Here is a 20309-nt window from a genome sequence, read left to right as displayed (position 1 = left end):
TGAAATTCCTGTTATTCAGTTTCTATGAAGAGTTAAGGGATTTGGGGGCTACATGGTAGAGAGGAAGATGTCCCACATGCTGTGCCCTCTGCCAGATAACTGGTGTTCTTCTCTGGGATCTAAGACCAGGTGTTTACTAAGATATGGGGTGATAGAACACACTATTTGTTAAAGTCTGCTTTGTGGAACAATGGTCCCATGAGATGCTCCATGAACAAAAGATTCTGTAAAAGAAGTTTGGGGCATGCCACTTAATCTCTGTATTCTTGGAGATTTACACTTTACATTAGCATGGAAGATCTGAGAAGATCTGCAGTAAAGAAAACAATATTCTTGAACTATTTTGACTATGCAGCCTCTATGTGTGTGTGTATGTGTGTGTAAGTGTGTGGGTGTATATGAATGCTACTAACACTTTTGGGGAAATACATGGTAGAGGAAAAATTACGGACATCTGAGTCAAACAGACCTGGGTTCAGATATAATTCTTGCTACTCACTGCTGTGTGACCTAGAGAAATCAGAACAAGTGATTTAACTTCTCTAAGTTCTGATTTCTCTTTGTAAATTGGGTATAGTACTTTGCCCAATAAGATTATCATGATTATTATATGAGATAATGCATATTTCAATGTCTAACTCAGATCATGGAATATAAATACTTAATAGTACTGGTGACCAGACAGGTGAACAATTATTATACGAAAAAAACACCATAGTAGATATGTGTGGGTTACAAAGCTGAATAAAGTAGTGTGTCATATCAGAGAGGCTCAGTATTTAAACAATACTTATGGGCCTCTGGACCAACACTATGTCAGGCACCTGGGGTATAACATTGGATGAGGCAGAGATGACCTTCATCCCCGTGGAGCTTACTGGCTTGCTCTGGTGACACATGTGTTTTCAGAGCCTAATTCATGCTAGAGCTTGTCACTCAACCTATCTTTCCCCGCATTATCTTTTCAGGTATAGGCTCCTGAGGGGGATATTTTGCTGCTGGAGTGATTCTCCAAGTACTGCCTGTAAATTGAATCCATAAACAATGAGGAAAGTCTCACAGGTGACAGTCAAGTGCTTAGGAGCTTGGTGGGGAGAGGAACTGAATGTCAGTGGGGCAGTACTTAGCATCATGTAAGCTATAAAATAGACATTAAACCTTGGTTTCCCCTTCCATCAGGTAAAAAGAGAATCACCCTGCCTACATTCTGGGGAGAGCATTTATAATGGTAGCTTTTAAGGATAGTTTATAGTAATGTTTAGTTACTGCTAGAAAAATGATTTCAGGATATAAGGTTTACAAGGATTATGAAAATAATAGCTAACTGTCCTTTTTTGTATGTTTTCCCTAGGTTTGTTTGAGTGCTAGCATTGGCATTTATCTGGAGAATAATGGCAAATGCTCAAAATTACTGATAAAAGTATTTGAGAAGATTTTCAAGTTTTTCAAATAGGTTAAAAGGTGGAAAATGATTTTTTATTACTTCTTAGTTCCTTTATGTATATGTTTAAAAAACAGGGTGTTTTATGAATCATTTGGAATAGAGACAGCGGTTTCCCGAGCCCCAGGCACCCAACAGTCAGTAACTTCTACCTACAGCACAATCTTTGAAGGCAAAAAAAAATCTCACTCAGCAGACTTAAGGGGCCTTGCAGATAAAAGAAAGGAAATGTCAGTTATGTGACTGCTGAGGGACAATTTCCTATCTGACGAAGTGACCTTGAAATGCTGTTCAAAGTGGCTGTGAAGGAGGCATGGCTCATTTTGGTCGGTGAACACGTGGGCTTGGAAATGAACTGCCCTCTTGGGTTGAGCCTGCCTTCCAGTATGGGGGCATTAATGCATTTTAATGGTATTGCCCACACTAGATTTAGTTGGTAAAGAAGAACAGCTGTTGCTTAGCTGTTTTCAGTCTTTTTGTCTTGCGAAATTATGTATCTTTTTGAGGCTTGGGGAAAGGATGTAGCTGAAATAAAACAAGTGAAGTGGGAGTGAGGTGAGAAATCAGATCATCTGTATTTAAAAGTGGCCATTTTATTTTGGTTTCACTTAGCCAGGGACAGTGCTAAATGCCTTATATTAATTTTCTAATTTAATCTATGTGGCAATTCTATGACAGTTATATGATTATCTCCAATTTTTAGATTGTCTTCAATTTACTGAGGTTTAGAGAGGTAAAGTGAATTCTCCAAAGCCACAAAGGTACTTAGAAATGGAGCTAGAGTTTGAATCCAGGTCAGTTTGTATTGACTGGAAACTCTGTTTCCTTTATTATACCTATCACAATGCCTATACAACAATTACTGTTACCGTTAACCATTAACTATTACGGTTAAGACCCACTTTGAACTGAGAGAGTGTTAGTTCTATTTTTTCCTGGGAGTGGTGCTCTCTAGAAGATGAGAGCTTTGTCCATCCTCACCTCCTCTTTGGCTCTAGATCAAGGAGGACATCTGAGTTTGATACAAATGTTCCACAGTCTTTCTTTCCAGATGCAGCTCTAAAAGGTCCCCCCAGATCCTGAAGGGGATTAGCGATGGATCAGTTTAGCTGTCACTAGAGGGCTCAGAATGGACCCTGGCTGCCAGGAGCTCTTCTCTGGATGTGATGCCAAGAGATGAACAAGCTAATGGGTAGCAGAAAGACCTAGAGGCTGTTTGATGACATGGGAGGCCCTAAAATATGATAGGGAACAGCTAGGAGAGAGCACTGAGAGAAGCTGGGGTCATAGAGAGACTGTCTGGGGGATATTCTGTTGGTGTTAAGGAATCCCTCCTCGCGACATTGGAGGGTGTTAGGCTCTTCATAGAACTAACTGGGGATTAGGACTGGAGATCTATGAACTCCCAATACACACAGTTTCTCCTAAGCACATGGACTCAACCTTCCTAAAGAGGGTTTTAATTATAGGGTAGGACAGTTCTCCATGCTTCTGTATCCTTAGCCACACACCCCCCCCTCACTTCACTTTCATTCATGTTTAAATTACTACCAGGTAGTGGAACCAAAGAGCCACATACACATCCTTGAAGGAAAATGACATTTTTTCTTCTCAAGCTAGGACAGATAACGAGAAGTAAGGTCAAAGAGGATTTTTGCATGTGAACGTGCAGATTTTGGTTAACTCTGTATCTATTTAATACAAAGAATATGTTATACCTGAAAGAAACATTGTGGTCTATTGTTATTTAATAAACTAAGCTGTCTATTTCGATCTTTAAAAAATAAACTTTGATGGCAAAGCTGGGTTTCATTTGTAATTTCTTTTGAAGGCAGCTGGAAGTTGCAGAGGTAGGATTTAATCTCCCTCCTTGGGGCATGGTTTGGGTGACAGCTATTCACTAGTAGCCTATGTTGTAGGCTTCTAGGAAGCAGTAGCAGTTTTGTCTTCTCTTGGTTCACAGGCTGCTCTCTTAAGAGAACTGACTGACACTGTTTTTTGCTATGGAGGGGTAATTGTCCACAGACATAGGTGTGTAGGGAAGAGCTCAAACCTGTAATTTCTCACTGTTCCCAAAACCTCATTTCAGCGGTAAGGCTGAGGATCTCTCCATTTTGCCTTTTTCCTGATTAAGTCCGGATGGCATTAGCAGTCAGTGGGGAAGCAGACTCTTCCTCCATCATTTGCTCCAGTGTGGCCTAGGTTGGGGTCGGGAGGAGGGTTTGCAGAGCCCAGGAGCTGCCTTGCTGGGACACAGCTTGAACCCTGGCCCTTCTGAGCCTCCCACTTGAACTGATTGCCTGCTTACATACTGGTTGAGTGGTCTGGCTGTTTCTGTGCTGCTTGTGCACTTGTGAGACATAACTGTTCTCCACCTGGATATCACTGTATGCAATGGGAGGTCTTAATGAACTTGGATCCTAGTTTCTTGGGAATGAGTTCTTGACAATCTCAGTCTGGGGTTGGTGTCCCTTTTATGTGCCCTCAGAGTGTCCTATACTTCCTCTATCACTCTATGTATTACACTTAATGCCTGTTTTATAAGTTAAAATTTTATTCTTAAAAAACTGAACTCATCCACTTAATTGATTTATCAAACATGTCTTTATATGTGAGTACCATGTGCCAGGCACTGTGCAAAGGACTGAGGATTCAGTGGTGGACAAAATATTCAAACAAAACCGAAGTATGTGGGGTAAAGTGAAAGTTCTCTTTTAAATCCTCCATCTCTCCCTCAAGTCTCACTCCTCTGAAGGAACCTACTTTTAGTAATTTAGAGCAAGGGTTGGCAAACTGCCACCTGAGACCCAAATCTGACCTGCCACCTGTTTTTGTAAATAAAGTTTTATTGGAACAGAACCATGCTCATTTGTTTACATATGGAAGCTCTGTGATTGCTGTCACACTATAACCCCAGAGTTGAGTGGCTGTGATAGCATCTGTATGGCTCACAAAGCTGAAAATATTTACTATCTAGCCCTTTACAAAACTAGTTTGCTCACCACTAATTTAGAGGGTATTTTCCCAGAACTTTAAAAATGTATTTTATATGCACATATATGTGGATGTTTTTTGTATTTTTTCTTAAACAAGAGTATGTTCCATTATTTTTTAACCTGCCTTTTTTTTTTCTAATTGCTTGCATAATTGGCCCCCAAACAGAGAGAACAGAGAACCTGCTCACTATTTCTGGTTCAGCCCTTGGCATGGTCTCTGGCACATAGCAGGTGCTCCAAAAATATTTATTGAATGATTAATGAAAAATATATTGCTATTTTTGATAAAGTTCCAAAGTTGTAAATGATTTAGTTAAGAAATAATTCAGAGCATACTGAAGGTTATTCATATTATAATAGCCCTCTTCCAACTTATATTCCATTATGATTTCTAGGGTGAGAGAGAAAAATGAACAATATCCACTTGTCCCTGGAGAATTGTGCAAGGACATAAGTCTTAGAGATGTGAGCCACCTGTGAAATAGGTTGAAATGGAAGGCAGGTTGACAACTGGCCATTCTTGGGAACACAGGGCTTTCCATGTTAGCACAGTAAGCTCTTTGCTGAAGCGTGAGTGAATATAGGCAGCCCTCTTCATTAGGTAATTTTATATGTCATGGGTTGAGTACCTGGAATTGTGCTGGTGCAATGCCCATGGCATTGCAACCTGTAGATACTCTGCTCAGAAGGTATGGCTTTTATTACTATTTTGTAGCTTGCACTTTTAAGGAGGTTTATTCTCCATCAGACAGTATGAATCATGCATTTAGGTATTCATAGGGATCTTTATTTCTACTAAAGGTGGGAGGGTCTGCTTTCTTATCAAGTTTATCATTTTTTATAATTTTGGCAAATCTCCTTTCTTGGATATTGAGGAAACAGTTTGGAGTGGCTTTATTTTATGTCAATGGCTTTCTTTTCTTTTTGCATCCCCCCCACTGCCATGTCTCAAACCTTCCTCATCTAACCTTGGCAAAGCATGAGGTGCGAGTAGAGCAGGTGTGTTGCCAGGTGAGGTGAGGTGTGTGGGCACGTGGGAGCCTAGGTGCTGAAGTCTTTCCTGGATTTCTGTGTGGGAGGAAAACGCGTGCATTTCCCACCATCTGATTTAGGCTCGCTGTTGATCCTTCTCTCTCCCAGGCGTTTATTTGGTTTGGGGGCACAGAGTGGGTCTCAGGAGCGAAAGTGTGATTCCAGGTAGATTCTTCCTTAGCAGCTGGGACCTGGAGTGCGATTGTGGCTGCCCCGTGCAGCCAGCTTCTTGCTCCCCCTCACCTCCCATCAGTGAGCACTCTTGGGCGGCCGCAACACAAAGTGAATGCTTATAGTTACAGGAATGGAAACCTTTTCAGATCATCTCAAGAAAAGCTGTTTATTATGAGGATACTGCTGAAGTGGAACCAAACTGGGAGGGTGGACGACATTAAGGCAACTCTAGAGATCAGCTACTTTTTATTATTTCTCTCTCTCTCTCTCTCTGTTTACCTCTTTCTGCTTATCTGCATAGTTCTTTTTATACAGTTATCTTCTGCTTTTCCATATCTTCAGCTTGCCATGCCTATCATACTTTCCTTAGCAGCCTCTCTCGATTTCTGCTTTATAAAACTATTTTCCACCCCCTACACTGAGGAATACAACATACTCTCATTGGTAGCAGTGATTCTTATGTACTGAGATCTCTGGGTGCCTCTATGAATAGGTTGAGAAAACTCCTTGGTTTGTTCTGATGAATTCCCTTTAGGTAGAGCATACCTCTCTGGTCAAGAATCATTACTTTCAATTTTGGCTATTTTAACTTCTTTCATTGAAATTCATTATTTTTTTTCTTCTGTATTTCTCAATACTTTGTGTGCATACCAATTGTCTGGAGATGTGAAAATGCTGATTAACTCTAGGTTGGGGCAGAATATTCTGTTTCTGGCAAGTTTCCAGGTGATGCCAATGCTGCTGGTTGATGGGCCACACTGTGAGTAGCAGAGCTTTAGGGCTGTGGTGCTCAGACTTTAATGTGCGTCAGAATGATGTGGAGGGCTTGTCTAAATGTAGATTGCTGGGTACCACCACCAGAGTTTCTAATCCAGTAGGTCTGGAGTGGAGCCTGAGAATCTGTATTGCTGACAGGTTTCCAAGAGATGCTGATGCTTCTGTTTTGGAGACCTCACACTGAGAACCACTGTTCTAGGGCCGTGACACTCACCCTCACTCACCCTTGACTTCATATCAGAATCAACAAGAGTACTTTGTAAAATATGTATATCCAGTTCCCCTAATCCCCAGCCTGATTTAATTGGTCTGTGGTGAACCCTGGTACCTGAGTGTTTAAAAAGGTCACCAGGTGATTCTAATATGTAGCCTGGCGAGAGAAAGCCTAGAGAATTTAATTGGCCATGTTGACCTTTTTCAGCCAGTGCATGAATTGACTGCCCTAGATTATGTTCTTGTCTATGGTCTAAACAGCTGTCATCAGGAGGAATTCGTATGGAATAAGTGTAGGCTCTTAGGCTAAAAAAGCTGGGAGTGAGCTGGTTGCTATTAGAAGAAGCCATAGCAGGAAGGTGGTTGATGTTTGCAGCCCACTGAGTATAACAATACCTAATTCAAAGGATTGTTGTAGAGGGTTCAGTATAGGCTTGGTACAGAGTAGACATTTAAGTACTGATAATAGTAGAAGCAGCTCTAATTATAGGAGTTGTGGTGGTTGCTATTCTTTACTTAAGTCTTGGGGTCCCTGAAGGACATCACCCACATTTTTTATGGCACTGGCAGCAAAACAAATATCCCCACTTCCTGACACTTCCAGTCTCTGCACTCATTAGTGACCTGACTTGATTCTGTTACTGGTCTGTGAGACTTTTGGTTCTGGGGCCACATCTCACTCATTTAAACATCCTGGCTACCTTGGCATCTCAGTTAGTGTCCAGCACCTGGTAATAACCTTCCTGCTAGATGCAGGAATGAAATGATACACAGACAGTACCAAGTAAAGTAGTATGATGGAGTTCCTGTTTGTGCAGCCCTATCGTGGGCTTGGTCCCCACCTCAGCTTGCAAGAGGGGGTCTTTGGGGATTTGCTTGCATCCTTGGAGCATTGCCCAGCAATATCTAGACAGTTCCTGTTGGAACTGAGAAGGTCTTTATGAGCAATTTAATACAATTACCTCATTTTACAGATAGGGATGCTGAGGCTCAGAGAGTGAAGAAACAAGTCATCTTTGGACGTTGAATTATACTATTAATCACCTGATAACTTAATATTAAAACGTACAAAAACTTGAAAAATTTGCTTCCTTTTTCATTTACAACTAGGGAGCTCTGCATGGCAGGATAGTAATAGTTTTTACATGTGCCAGGCATTGTGCTAAGCACTTTTTGTGCATTATCTTATTTCATTATCACAGTAACCTTAGAAGTTGGTGCTTTTATTCACAACAGTTCATGAATAAATAAAGCCAAAAGAAGCTATAATTTCTCCAAGACCACATTGATAGTGTCAGAGCCCAAGAAATCTGATTGCAGAGTTTATGTTCTTAACCAATGCACCTTCTCCTGTGCTTTGAATGAGAGCATTTAGAACACACCCTGCAAAAGAGATTAGATGTGAACAGTGGGCAAAATCTAGCATTTCGTTTCTAGTAGAACCTGGCTTCTTCATTGCACCTGAGTGGATGAGGATCATAAAATTTTCAGTACCAGGGCAAGATGGGATCTGTGACTGCCTAGGTCCAAGAGTGAAAGGAACACACTCCTTGCACATGGTCGTTTCACTCCAGTCCCCTCTTGTCTGGACGTGGGAGGTCTTGGTGTTGTGTTTGGAAGAAGAAGAACTGGAAAGAACCACTTGGTGAGTTATTGTAATTTTACAGCTCATAAAATATTTCTGAAAGCTTTTCTCAGAGTCAGTATTGAAACAGTTCTTGATTCCCAGGCCCTGAGTCACACCACGGGGCCAATAATATTTCTTGGAAGAAATAATATTTCTTCTGACTCAACTTTCTTTGTCTTAATTTGTCTTAATTGATGTTACTTTAGGATCCTGAGGGGCATGAGTGAAAAGAGTCTGGTTGGCTGTTGCCTGATATAATTTCATTACTTATCAGAATCCCTGCCATTTCCTGTGGTAACATAATAACAAATGAACTTGGTAGCATCTGTCTTCATAATAGTGCAGATTACATTGGAATGTTGATGGTGGGGAAAAATCAGCTACAGAGAGTCAGAAGGAACCCAATGAGAGGAGAAAGACTACAAATATTCTAACAAACATAAGTAAACTAGGCCTCCCTCTTCTTTGGATAAATTTGGGAGTTAAAATAGATTGCAGAAGGACTTAGCCTTCAAATTGGACCTGGAGCCACACAACAAATTTATCCTGACTCCTTTTGATTCAGGAGGAGGAAGAAGAAGAAAATAGAGGCATTCATTCCTCTTGGTGATTAGCTGGCTGCCAGCAGAATGTGCAGAAAGGATTTCCAGTCCCAGGAGCCCTGGGAAGCTGCTTTCAATAGCTTTTATAGTCTCAGTGCTTGAGACTTTAATTTATTTGACATTTGGTTGTGGAAGACGATGTATTGTCCCTGGCTTGTTTTCATTATATCAGGCACTTGAGAGGGGAAATTTAGAGACTAGGAAATGGAAAAGCAGCTCTTTAGGTCTGGGCTACTCAAAGTGTGGTCTCTGGGCCAGTGCTTCACCTGGGAGTTTGCTAGAAATGTAGACTCTTAGGTCCCAGCCCAGAATTACTGAATCAGAATCTGCATTTTAACAAGATTCCCAAGTGATTCGTGTGCACATTACATTTTGAGAAGCACTGCTCTAGAATGTCTTCTGCTGGTCTTTGAGATGCTCACGGAGGGTTGTAGGCCGTACTGGCCTTAGGTATGTTTGTTCGCGCTGGTGTAATTTCTTAATACCACATCCAGCACAGTGCCTGGAGTGTCTTCTCTTCATCCTTGCTACGTTGTCAATCAACAGTACTGATAACTGGGTGTTTACTGTGTGCCCAAGCACAGTTCTTAGCACTTTACAAACATTCTAATCTTCAGAACAACTGTGAGGAAAAAACTACTGTTATCCCTATTTTATAGATGGGGAGATGAAGACAAGAGATTGGGCAAATTTTTTTTTGGCACAGCGGAATTAAAATTGAAGAGCTGAACTTAACAGGAGGCAGCATGAGGGTAATGGAAAGAGCTTGGGCTTTGAGGTTGGATAGACACTTGCTTAATTTTGATTTGTTTTGCATGCTAGCAGGGTAATCTTGGGGATTTCATTACATTCTCCATAGGTTGTTATGAGGGTAAAGTGCAATAACATATGTAGACTGTCTAGCAGAATTCTTGGAATGTAGTAGGTACTCAATAGATGTCTTTCTCCTCCTTTGTTATTTCCTCTCTGTTCTTTCCCTTTCCTTCTCTTCCACTCCCCTACCCTGTGGTACCCTCCTGCTAGCTAACTCTGGTCTATCATTTAAGTCCTAAGCACCTCTGCCTGGAAACCCCCAGGTGTATGGAATTGAGGTTTTGCAATGCATGTATCTTTTAAAATAAACAGCCTAGAAAGGACTGAATATGAAGCCTTAAGTCACTTGTCATTGATTATAAGCATCTAAGATTTAAGTGCTTGGCTTAGATGATTCCTGTGGTCCATATCTGTGCTGTGAAAGAATTTAAATTCTGATCTGAACTGAAAGCAAGTGCCTTCAAGTGAAATATGTGGAAACATATATAGAGTCAGTACCCTATCTGAAGTCTTGCTGAGTTAGAATCCATCTTCATTAACTACTACCTCCCTAACCGTAGGCCATTCATGAGTGAAACAGAGTCATGGTTAACCACACAGACTCTGGAGCCAAATTGCCTGGTTCTGATTCTTGGCTCTGGTGCTGACTAGCTGCGTGAAACTGCAAAGCTGTCTAACTTGCTTCTGCCTCAGTGTGCTCATCCTAACATGGGGATAATTAAGCCTATTCATAAGTTGTTGTGAGGATTAAATGAGTTGATTCATGTAAAGCTCCTAGAACAGGCCTGGCCCATATTAAGGGCTTTGGTATGTGGTATTGTCCATCATACTTATCACTCTGAGCCCCAATTTCCTCACTTGTGTATGGGATAATCCACCCTTGCATAGGGCCAGAGGCTTAAATGAGGTGGCATCATGGTCTAGCACAGTGCCGGGCATCAACAGGTATTCGGCTCATGTTTGTTCTCCTGCGGAACTAGTGAGACGTGCAGAGTATCCATCATTTTGAAGAGTTGGCTACGGACTTGTATATAAGTTTGTGCATAAGGTGGGTGTCTAACTGGGAATTTTTGCTAGGTTCAATTTAAGTTACTCATTGATCTTATCATATAAAACTTTAACAGGAGAGATAGACTTCATATGGGCTGAAAACGACACAATGAAATGATGATGATGATGATGATGATGATGATGGTAATGATGATGATAAGGAAACAGGCAGAGATGTTTCCAGAGTTCTCCTTGGAGAGAGAGCTCACACCTCTTTCCAGGGGTGGTGACAGGGCAGATGTTGACTGAAATGTCATTTAGATAAGGAGATGCATCCATGGCAACTAAAGAGACCGGAAACAGGCTGGGAAGACTCAACTGGCAGTGGGTCAGGTAACAAAATGACGGAAATGGCATTCTTTAAATGCTCTCCCGCCAATCATCAGCTTAACTTGGCAGTCAAACTGCCCTACGTGAGAGGTGATCAGAGTGGATCTATGCAGCTAATTTCTCCATAGAACTGGAACGCATTATGACAACATCAACTGTAACCTTGCAAGCCTTCCGAGAAGTGGGAAGGTGCAGCATGACATTTTTCCTGTCTTATGGATTGGCAAGGTTGTTCTCAGGAAATACTGCGAGGCGGAACTTGTTGACTCTCTTCCACTGTTCAGCCCTCCGTGGTTGCATGCCAATCTCTCTTTCTTTTAGAGTCCTTCTTTTACCTGGTTATCAGGGTGAGGAGTTTAGATGATAATACAGCTTAAGATGTTATTTATTACCTTTGAAAGTATTTGTATTTTACAGTTTTTTAAAGAATAAAAAATAGCAGAGCACCATTTGAGGACCTCTTGGTATGAGTTGCCTCAACATCCATAGGAGAAGTCTATGTTTTGACGCAGGAGAAGGAACCATTTTCCTCTAAGTACGTTTTGTTTATCCTCAGAGCCGACTGTGGCTTCCAGTTTCTGTCTTGGTCCTGAGAAAGGCAGCCTTTGCTCCATGTGAACTGCTGTTTGTCCTTGCTCTCTTGCTCCAGTGGCTCTTGACTTTTAATTTGTTTTCTCCTTTCTGCTCAGCTTAACCTGCCAGTGGCTCACACAGGCTCCATGTAGCTGCACAATTGGGTCTGAAGACAAAAAGGATTACCAAACTCAGCTTAAGTAAAGTGACCTTAACAAATACTTGAAACTACATCTTGCCTCAGAATTCTAGATATAGCTACAAAGTCAGTTAGCTAAAAATATTATGAATTTGCCATTTTTAGTCAAATGCAAGACTGTACCTTGAATTTCTTCTCATATGTTTGGATGATCACATCTTAAACCTGGAGGTAATCTAGGCTAATGGCTCGCAAACCTGATCCTTTGGGAACTTTAAAAAGTCGATTCCTGGGCCCTACCCCAGCCCCACTAAATTAGACTCATGGTGGTTGGAGTCCAGGAATCCCAGGAATCTGTATTAGAAGGAATGACAACAACAACTCCTCCTGTGATACCTGTGCTACAGTCAATTGGCCTTTAGTCCAAGGACCAGCACTTGGGAACCAGTCCAACACTTTTTAGTTTGTGAATGTTGAAACTTAGGCCCAAGAAACTTGGCCAGTCACAGAGCAAGGCTGTAAGCAAATTGCCTCCATGACTGGCTTTATGATTATCTTTAGCCGTTCCTTCACAGTGACCACTTAGGGAGTGTTGACAGGCTAGCTGTGTTTCAAGTGAGAAGTGGCCGACATGGTTCTCCTTAACCAGCTGAGTAGCAGCTTTGCCTGCAGTTGCTACTTACAGGCCTCATCCTGTTCTATCAGTAATGGCTTTTAGTTTTCTGTTGCCCCACTGGGCCTACTTTTTATTTAAAGGACTTTCTATTATGGTTAAAGAATACTCCATTGTTGCTTAATTTCTAAATCAAGTGTGCATAAATAATTTATTGATGCAATGTTGCACTCAGACAATTTTTTGAAATTGCCCTGTGTAACGTTATTAAGTGCAGAACCCGGACTGCTAATTTGTCTGATTGGAAAGGGGAAAAAAAGGATCTATATATTATCAAACCATTTGGGTGATAAACAGCATTGCCCCTCAAAAGTGCTAATCACTGTTTTTAGTCATCAGATTTAAATTGTAATTGAAACAGGGTCAGTGCCTTGGAAAAGCACACGCCATGTTTTGTTAACATAATCAGAAAAACAGAGTTGCTACAAACCTTTTCCCCATCTGCCAGTCATTGTATTAAATGGTTCTGCAATTTTATTAGAATTCTCTGTCTCTGCAGATGCCAGTCAGCTGTGAAATTGAAATTGCAAATAGAAATATTACATTTTCATCCACAGTGGAAACTGAGAAAGTCCATTTTTTTGACAGGCAAAGAAATGGCATGACCTTGTCAACTGGGTCATTTCTCAGTTTGGGTTTGAAGGCAGTTTTTGTGGCTCCTGTCTGGAAAGGGAGAAAGGAAGGTGGCTCTGCATTTCTTTTGGCTTTCTCTGGCAATCTGATCAACAAGTATCCTCCGCGGTTCACAGATGGAGAGATTTTGAGCTTTTCTGAATGCAACCCATTTTTCTTTCTCTCTCTTCCTCTGAGCAAATTGAGGTTGTGCTGGAGAAGCTTTAGTGCTTGAGAGGTCCAGAAATTTCAACAAGATGTTAGCTCTAGCATTTTAAAGTTTTCTAGTGGGTAGGGAGGATTAATGGCAGTGATAAATAGTTCTTGTTGTAATCTGAGTTGGGCCTGAAGTAGTGGTCAAGGATGATAGTTGGGGGCTTCCCTGGTGGCGCAGTGGTTGAGAGTCTGCCTGCCGATGCAGGGGACACGGGTTCGTGCCCCGGTCTGGGAAGATCCCCCATGCCGCGGAGCGGCTGGGCCCATGAGCCATGGCCGCTGAGCCTGCGCGTCCGGAGCCTGTGCTCCGCAACGGGAGAGGCCACAACAGTGAGAGGCCCGCGTATCGCAAAAAAAAAAAAAAAAAAAAGAATGATAGTTGGACTGTCTTTCTTTGAGACACTTTTTCTTTTCCTTTTTTCATGGGTAATTCCCGATCATTTGTTTGGCTTTGCTTAAATGTCACTGTCTCTTGGAAGAGTTCCCTGATCAACCTTATCCACTCCCTCGAGACCAGGTTATTTGCACCTGCTTTGAGCTGAGATTACTATTACTACTGTTACCCACCTACAGGTTTTAATGTCTGCCTTCCTTCAGAGCTTGTAGACTTTCTGAGGGACAGAGACCCTATTTATCTTGCTCATTATTATATCTCCAGGCTTAGAATGGTGTGGGTTCATGAGAGTTGGATAGGTCGATATTTGTTAAAAGAATGAATGATGAAATAAAAGGTACCTCCAAAAACAACTTAGGTGAGAGGTACTGGGAAATTAAGAAGACCAGAACTAGGATAAGGGAATACAGGATGGAATTCCATAGAATGGAATGTAGAATAGGAACCAGAGAAATTATAGTAAAGACATAATGGGAACTCTCCATAATGGCAGTTATAAACTCTCCAAGGTTTTGAGGCAGAGGAGAAAAGTTGAGGTGGATCCTTCACCTTCAATTTCAACTGTAAATATTTTGTGGTTTGGAAGGAAATGATAAGGAGATATTTATTCACATAGGTATGTTGTAGTACCCTAAGTATCAACTTGAGTTGAAGAGACCTGGCCTAGCACCTTTTATATTCAGCACAGAGCCCAGCTTAGGCTAGTTACTGTGAATTTGTGCTATCACATGCTAGACCCTGTGTTGAGTGCCTCTCGAACATTATCTCATTTAATCCTCAAAATAATTCTATGACTCTAGGTATAGTTTTTATCCTCCTTCTACAGATATGGAAACTGAAGCATACAGAGACTATCTGACTTGCCCAGGGTCACATAGCTAATTAGTGGTGAAGCTGCAGTTTGAATCTATGACTATTGAATTCCAAAGCTGAACAAACTTCTAACCATGATGATGGGCTGTATCTCCATGCAGACCAGGATAGGTGTTTGATAAATCCCTATTTAATTGCCTGAAGAACGACTATGGGGATACAGGAAGGATTGTCCACTGGATGAGCCAGACGGTTCTCACAAGGTTCCCTGGAAATGAGGTAGCTGGAAGGGTGGTCCCCCTTTCATCAGAGGGAGCTGCTGTGCCTCTACTTTACACAAGCTTTTTAGGTGCTTTCAGCTGGGGCTTCTAGACTGTTGTGCAACTCCCCTAAGCAGCTGGTGCCCCAGTCATACTGGATTTCCAGACTTGGAAGCCTGCTTCCTTGAAAACCCTGTAAAGAGAGAAAGCAGCAGGGAAGGGGTCCATTTCGCACAACCGGTGATGTGTCCAGCTGTGCCTGATGCTAGCATATCTGTGGGATGCTCAGAGAACGGGGGACCATATGCACTGTCCTGCTGCTGAGTTCTTGCCTGAGAGTTCCAGCCTACACTGTGTGACAGTTATGTGGTCTTTGTCTACCCTCCTTGCTTGCCAAGGCCTGACGAAAGGAGCAAGCATCCCTCAGACTTGAGGCAACAGGATAAAATCTGTAATACAGACAACGAGTGTTGCTGATCCTCCTTCCCTCCTTGTGAGTTTCTATGCATGATGGCCTTGAGTGTCTGCTCTTCAATCTGTTTAAGCATCATTATCGTAAAAGTGACTCCTGTTTATTGAACACTTTTATCATGTGCCATACTGTGAGCTAATTGCGTTGTTACAGTATCACTTATTCTCTACAATCGTGCTCTAAGAAATATTATAATCTCTATTCACAGATGAAAAACACCTATAGCCTGTAGAGGCTTAGTAACTTCCCTAAGTTCACATGCTAGTAAGTTGTAGAGCTAGACACCATCTAGGTCCATCTGACTCCAGAGTTCAGTTTTAAAATCAGTATATCATGCTGCCACTCTATGCAATGCTGAAGAATTGGCTGGATCACATTAATGGGCATTGTCTTTGAAGTCATCTTTCTGGTGCAGCTTTGAGAGGCACAATAGCTGGGAGGTATATTAATGCAGCAGATGGGCAGTTATTTTCATTGCCAGGACTGCTCCATGTCTGTGACTGCCCCTTCATCAACAAAGTCCACGCGTAGGACCACAGAGGCAATTAAATCTACTTAGGAGCCAGTACTTCCCCAGGGGATATAAAAGCCTCTCCAGAACATTCCAGTCTCCTCTGTAGAGCTAGCTGGATACTTACCCTCACCAGTGTTTTCATCCCCTAGGCGATAAGCCCTATGGCTTACAAAAGCCTCTCTGGCAAAAATCTCTGGGAGGCACCTGCTATTTGTTTTTTTTTTTTTTTTTTTTTTTTGCGGTACGCGGGCCTCTCACTGTTGTGGCCTCTCCCGTTGCGGAGCACAGGCTCCGGACGTGCAGGCTCAGCGGCCATGGCTCACGAGCCCAGACGCTCCGCGGCATGTGGGGTCCTCCCGGACGGGAGCACGAACCCATGTTCCCTGCATGGGCAGGCGGACTCTCAACCACTGCGCCACCAGGGAAGCCCGGCACCTGCTATTTTTGAGTACCGTCTTCCTTTGCTGGCAAGCTTCCAGAATTTAATTATGGAGCCTGGATTAGTGTAAGACCATCATGTTCCATCTGCTACTGTACTTACTTCCTTTCCCCCTCAAGAGAAGATGCCATTTCCACATCCCTTTTCCAATTTCTATTTGGAGTCAAGCTTGTCCAAGGGCTTAACTGCTGTCTGGTGGGTGCCTTTGGGCTGGTGTATTGCTTCTGATATCTGCCGAAACTGGCTGCCACCAGCCTTGGAATTTGCTTTCTGCATTTTGTCAGAGTCCTACCCTGCAGACACTCTTTTTATAAAGTCCACAGTAGACTCGATTATAAGAAAGGTTGGGGGCTTCCCTGGTGGCGCAGTGGTTGAGAGTCCGCCTGCCAATGGAAAAAAGAAAGGTTGGGGTTGAGTGACTTTTGAGCATTGGCAAATCGCTGCCATTTCTCCTGATCAAAGGTAACCAGAGACCAACGGCACATTTAAGAAGCTGAAAATTGTCATTGTGCTTAATACCCTTAAGCATTCCTGGAAGTCTGCTTACATTGTGGCAGCTCATGCCTCAAAGCATCAGTCTGTTCAGAAGGATGGCCTGCCTGAAGTGCATAGTCTGGGTTATCCCAGCAGAGGGGATGGGCTGCTCACTGTGAGGGGGTGAAACAGGTGCATCTTATTCATGGACTTGGAAAGTTTCTGAAAAAGTGTGAAATTTGGGTTTGGGAAAATTGGACTGTCCCAGTGGCAAGAAAGGGCTTTTGTCTTTATAGGATCCTTGCACTAATGATTTCATCTAGCAAACATCTTTTCCTGTAAATGTGATTTGTTGGACTTCTTAAAGTGGGGTCCACCTGCAACAGGGAGCTTTTACTGCCTGTGGAATGCTCTGCACCCCCTCCCCAAAGATATCCATGTCAAACCCCTGGAACCTGTGGATGTTACCCTATTTGGCAAAAGGGTTTTTGCAGATGTGATTAGTTAAGGATTATGGGATGAGGAGATCATCTTGGATTAGCAGGTGGGCCCCAAATGCCATCACAAGCATTCTCATAAGAGAGAAGAGACAGAGGAAGAGGAGGAGGCAAATGTGATCACAGAGGCAGAGATTGGAGTGATGTGGCCACAACTCAAGGAATGCCTGCAGTCACCAGAAGCTGGAAGAAAGAACGGATTCTCCTCAGGAGCCTCCAGAGGCAATGTGGCCCTGTGGGCACCTTGATTTCAGACTTAAGACATGATAAATTTCTATTGTTTTAAGCCACCCAGTTTGTGGTCATTTGTTATAGCAGCCACGGGAAATGAATACACCACCTTTATCAGTGTAAATAAGTTCTTACTTATATTTCCCTCCTTTCAAGAGAGTTTATGCCTTATTTGCCTGTGTTACAAATTCTTTGCTGTGTGCATGTGTATTAATAACTGTTGACTGTAAGACACTCAATAGTTTTAAAAGTTCTTTGAGCAAATCTATGAAGGTGAACAAGGTTTATGTACTCAGTTCACTCTTGAGGTTAAATGCCTTGCTCTGGAGTCCACCTAGCCTTGAATTGGCAACCTAACTTAGTAGTTAAGAAGTAGTATCCTTCTCTTTCTTCTCTGCATGTGCCCTCATTGGACATTGTCCTGTTTAAAATGTAGCGAGGGAAGTGAAACACCATGGAGTAGTTAAGAAGAGGTTCTCAAATCAGAATGGTTGGGTCTAAACCCTGTCTCCCTTTTTTATTAGCTGTGTGACTTTGAGCAAGTTATTTGAACTCTCTGTGCCTCAGTTTCCTTTAACAACACCTACCTGATACGGTTTTTGTGAAGTTTAAATTACTTAGTTCATGTGATACACTTGTTCATGTAGTAGGAGGAGACCCTTAAACAACATGATAAATCTTAAACAATGTGAAGTTGTTAGTATTTCTGTTAGTGCTAGGCCTGGAACCAGTGGGAGACAAATAAATGGTTGGTATGCCGAACTACAGGTGAGGAAATCCGAGCTCAGGAAGTTGAAATAATGCACCAGCGTTGACATAGCTGGTGAATGGCAAATCAGGGAGCACCCAGTTTACAAACATGATTGTGTGAATTCCCAGAGGAGAAAATCTTTCTAGACGAAATGTTGAGTTGGGTGTGATTTTGAAAATGTGTATTATCTAGCTTCCCAGGTTCCCCAGTATGGATGACATCCCAAGTCTGCCTTTAGGTTTCTTGTTCCAGATCTTTCTCACCTATCCATTAAACTTAGCCTGGCTTGTGCCCTTTTTTCTAGGGACACAATTTTTCTCCAGGTGGCAGCTTTCTACTCTGAGACTCATCAGCACTAATAAGTATGTGGAAATTAATGTGTTAATATCAGTTTTTCCAGGTGAAATGTTTGCATTTTAACAAGAATATTCAGTTTATTATGCCTGAATATTGTTGGTTGGGCTTGGGGAGAATGTATAAATATCACCCCTTTCTTTTGTCTCTGAGTGTGGATCCAAGTGACTCAGACAAATGATTGCCGTTGTTCCTGATAAGCTGTGTTATGGCACGCACTTTGAGACCCATAGGTACATGAGCTTGCTAACATCTCACTTCAGGATTCAATAGCTTTATCTACCCAGTGCATTGCAGGCATTTGTGCAGGCACAATTTTTTTTTATTATTATTATATTTCATGGAAGAGAACAAACTAGAATACATGTTCTTGGCAAGAGGCTTGATTGTCCAACGAGAATTTAGAATGGGCCAAACCTTGCTTTCTGTATTTGTAAATTGAGAAGTGGAACTAGATAGCTTATAAATGTCTCTTCCCTCCCTCTTAATATTCAGTACATTTCAATTATGAAGATGTTCCGTGTAACTTGCCCATGTCCATGCCAAGTCATGTCAGATTTGAGACTAGAATCTAGGATTCTTGACCTCCCCAGTGCAATTTCCTTTTACTCCTCAATGCCCTGACCTTCCCACCCATGCCCATTTTTTTGGTAGAATGAAAATCAGTGTCATTGCCCTGAAACGATATATTCAAAGGTGCCATATAATATTTATGATGCTTATTGGAAATGCACAATGTTTTGCCCAGAGATATACTTCTGATCATTAGACTGATGTAAACAGCTGTCCATTTGGGAAAGGTTTAATTACCACCTCCAGATGTCAGGAGAAGCTGGTTCCAGGACTCCAGCAACCTGGCTGTTTCTCTCTGCTAGCAGGTATCTTCCACCCACCAAGCAGACTTGCACACTGGATACCTCACATCTCAGCAGTGAGAACAGATGCTCCAGACACCTAGAAATAAAGAGGAGATGGCTGGCGACCAAATATGCAGGGGTTCCTAGGCCACATGATGGTTTGCACATTTTCTCCCTTTTCTCTGGTTTCTGGGAAGGGTCTGTATGACTCTCCTTTTTGAAGTGCTGAGGAAATTGGAATATTTTGGCACTTTGCTCTACATAACCTACTCTTTTGGTAACATCCCCATTTTTCTTATTTTTCTCTCAAAAGGAGTAATTGTGATAAAACCCAGTGAATCCTTTACTCAAGTGCCAGACATATTATACGACTGTAGCATGGCATGGGTGTTCATTGCTCTATAAGGGGTTGTTGGCAGAAGCAAAATCTATGCTTTAGATTAAAGATACAGTGCTGGTGTCACTCATCATATAAGATATGTTTAAATGTACAGCATTTGCTACTACAGAATTATGTATCATCTACCTCTACTCACTCTTTATGTAATTGCAGCTCCATGGCTTTAAACACCATCTCTGTGGTGACAGTTTTCAAATTTATATCTCTAGTTCCAACCTCTTTCTTGAATTTCAAACTCAATTGCCTGCAATGTTGTACATGATCCATAACCTATACTTTTCAATGAGGACTCTGCTACAGCCCCATAAACCTCTTAACAGGTACACAGATACTCCTTCCACATAGCTGTGTTCACTCCGTTCACATAGCTGCATGCCTCATTGACTCGATTTCTTCATGTCTCTGCTAAAATGTCAATTTTTTTAAAAAGTATTTGTGATCAGAAAACTTGCACAAGCCTCTTAGATAGCCTCATCCAACAGAGGGCAGACAGCAGAAGAAAGAAGAACTACAGTCCTGCAGCCTGTGGAACAAAAACCACATTCACAGAAAGAGACAAGATGAAAAGGCAGAGGACTATGTACC

This window comes from Physeter macrocephalus, chromosome 16 (genome assembly GCF_002837175.3).
Source record: "Physeter macrocephalus isolate SW-GA chromosome 16, ASM283717v5, whole genome shotgun sequence".
Taxonomy (NCBI): Eukaryota; Metazoa; Chordata; class Mammalia; order Artiodactyla; family Physeteridae; genus Physeter; species Physeter macrocephalus.
Note: the sequence above shows the minus strand (reverse complement) of the source record.